This window comes from Lolium rigidum, chromosome 3 (assembly GCF_022539505.1).
Source record: "Lolium rigidum isolate FL_2022 chromosome 3, APGP_CSIRO_Lrig_0.1, whole genome shotgun sequence".
In the NCBI taxonomy this organism is placed as follows: Eukaryota; Viridiplantae; Streptophyta; class Magnoliopsida; order Poales; family Poaceae; genus Lolium; species Lolium rigidum.
In genome coordinates this window covers 147,165,975-147,169,249 of record NC_061510.1, presented here as the reverse complement: position 1 = coordinate 147,169,249, position 3,275 = coordinate 147,165,975, and positions in this window count along the sequence as shown.

Sequence of the window (3,275 nt, the reverse complement as noted above, 5' to 3'; positions counted from 1 at the left end):
TGACGAATATCCGCCGGCAAAGCGCTTCCGCGCTGGGTGGACGACGACGACGACGACGACGACGACGACGACGAGGCTCCCGTAGAGGGCTACGGGAGCAGCGACGAAGAGCCCGCCAGCAGCTGCGCCGGCGGCAGCGATGACGACGACGAGGGCAACAACGGCCCGTAGATTAGGGACTACTAGCATAGGACTAATAGTAGTAGTAATCGGCTTTTGTTCTTTCTTCCTTGAGCGATCGGCTCTTCCCTGTAAAAGCCCTTTTATTAATGAAGAAAATATTTCTCAGCCGATTTTGCCTTCATACCAATTTTGCCGATTGTCAACGCAAGTCAACACGCAAAGAACCGATAGCAGCGTATCGGTCTTTCACTATCAAACGCCCATAAGGCCAAACTCAATTGCCAAATTAGACAGGTTCAAGCAAACATTCCTCAAATCTAGGCGGTAACTTGATACCTGATCATGATTCTTTGTACCCCTAAAGTCGATGGTTGTGCATCGGCTGTTTTGTTCTCAAGTCGATGTCCGTGCATCGGCTGTACTTAGCATCCTGTTGCTTCATACATATATTTCTTTTTACCGGCCGATTCCATACATCGGCCCCCATATTCCACTGATCAAGTTGATGGAAAAAAAAATTTACTGACCGATTTAAAATCGGCCCCCGTATTTCACTGTCCATCATCCCACATACTTGGGAAATACCTCTTCAGATGCTGGCCATTGACGGCTACTGGGAACTTCACACCATCCAACTGTTCGAGCATATATGCATTGCCCTTCAGGACCTGGTCAACCCTGTACGGCCCGTGCCAATTTGGAGACCATTTACCATACGCCTTGTCCTTAGTCCCCAACGGCAACACAACTTCCCATACCAGATCACCGACGTGGAACTCCTTTGGCTTCACCTTCTTATTATATGCACTAGCCACCTTGGCCTTGTTCTCCTTAATTTTCTCAAGTGACCAAAGTCTAAGTTCCGTCGGATCCTCAACGCTATCACTCATCGGGCTGCATACTCTTCGGCCGTTAAGTCATTCTCGAAACGTGACGCGTCTCGACCCAGCTGTGATCTCCCAGGGTAACACGGCTTCTTGTCCATAGATCAGATGGTACGGCGAGGTTTTTACCGCTCCATGACATGACATGCGATAAGCCCATAAAGCCTCCGACAAAACCTCGTGCCAACGCCTAGGGTACTGATACGTCTCCGACGTATCGATAATTTCTTATGTTCCATGCCACATTATTGATGACATGTTTTATGCACACTTTATGTCATATTCGTGCATTTTCTGGAACTAACCTATTAACAAGATGCCGAAGAGCCAGTTGTTGTTTTCTGCTGTTTTTGGTTTCAGAAATCCTAGTAACGAAATATTCTCGGAATTGGACGAAATCAACGCCTAGGGTCCTATTTTGCCACGAAGCTTCCAGAAGACCGAAGAGGAGTCGAAGTGGGGCCACGAGGCGCCGCCACACTAGGGCGGCACGGCCCAGGCCCTGGCCGCGCCGACCTATGGTGTGGGGCCCTCGTGTGGCCCCCGCGTTGCCCTTCCGCCTACTTAAAGCCTCCATCGCGAAACCCCCGATGCGAGAGCCACGATACGGAAAACCTTACCGAGACGCCGCCGCCGCCAATCCCATCTCGGGGGATTCGGAGATCTCCTCCGGCACCCTGCCGGAGAGGGGATTCATCTCCCGGAGGACTCTTCACCGCCATGGTCGCCTCCGGAGTGATGAGTGAGTAGTTCACCCCTGGACTATGGGTCCATAGCAGTAGCTAGATGGTTGTCTTCTCCTCATTGTGCTTCATTGTTGGATCTTGTGAGCTGCCTAACATGATCAAGATCATCTATCTGTAATACTATATGTTGTGTTTGTCGAGATCCGATGGATAGAGAATACTATGTTATGTTAATTATCAAGTTATTACCTATGTGTTGTTTATGATCTTGCATGCTCTCCGTTATTAGTAGAGGCTCTGGCCAAGTTTTTGCTCTTAACTCCAAGAGGGAGTATTTATGCTCGATAGTGGGTTCATGCCTCCATTGATATCCGGGACGAGTGACAGAAAGTTCTAAGGTTGTGGATGTGCTCGTTGCCACTAGGGATAAAACATTGATGCTATGTCTAAGGATGTAGTTGTTGATTACATTACGCACCATACTTAATGCAATTGTCCGTTGTTTTGCAACTTAATACCTGGAAGGGGTTCGGATGATAACCTCGAAGGTGGACTTTTTAGGCATAGATGCATGCTGGATGGCGGTCTATGTACTTTGTCGTAATGCCCAATTAAATCTCACTATACTTATCATGACATGTATGTGCATTGTTATGCCCTCTCTATTTGTCAATTGCCCGACCGTAATTTGTTCACCCAACATGCTTTTATCTTATGGGAGAGACACCTCTAGTGAATTGTGGACCCCGGTCCATTCTTTTATACTCGAAATACAAATCTGCTCGCAATACTTGTTTTACTGTTTTCTTGCAAACAATCATCTTCCACACAATACGGTTAATCCTTTGTTACAGCAAGCCGGTGAGATTGACAACCTCACTGTTTCGTTGGGGCAAAGTACTTTGGTTGTGTTGTGCAGGTTCCATGTTGGCGCCGAAATCTCTGGTGTTGCGCCGCACTACATCCCACCGCCATCAACCTTCAACGTGCTTCTTGACTCTTACTGGTTCGATTAAACCTTGGTTTCTTACCGAGGGAAACTTGCCGCTGTGCGCATCACACCTTCCTCTTGGGGTTCCCAACGGACGTGTCGACTACACGCATCAAGCAAATTTTCTGGCGCCGTTGCCGGGGAGTTCAAGACACGCTGCAAGGGGAGTCTCCACTTCCCAATCTCTTTACTTTGTTTTTGTCTTGCTTTATTTTATTTACTACTTTGTTTGCTGCATTATATCAAAACACAAAAAAATTAGTTGCTAGCTTTACTTTACTTACTATCTTGTTTGCTACATCAAAAAACACAAAAAAATTAGTTACTTGCATTTACTTTATCTAGTTTGCTTTATTTACTACTGCTAAAATGGACACCCCTGAAAATACTAAGTTGTGTGACTTCACAACCACAAATAATAATGATTTCCTATGCACACCTATTGCTCCACCTGCTACTACAGCGGAATTCTTTGAAATTAAACCTGCTTTACTGAATCTTGTTATGCGAGAGCAATTTTCCAGTGTTAGTTCGATGATGCTGCTGCCCATCTCAATAATTTTGTTGAATTGTGTGAAATGCAAAAGTATA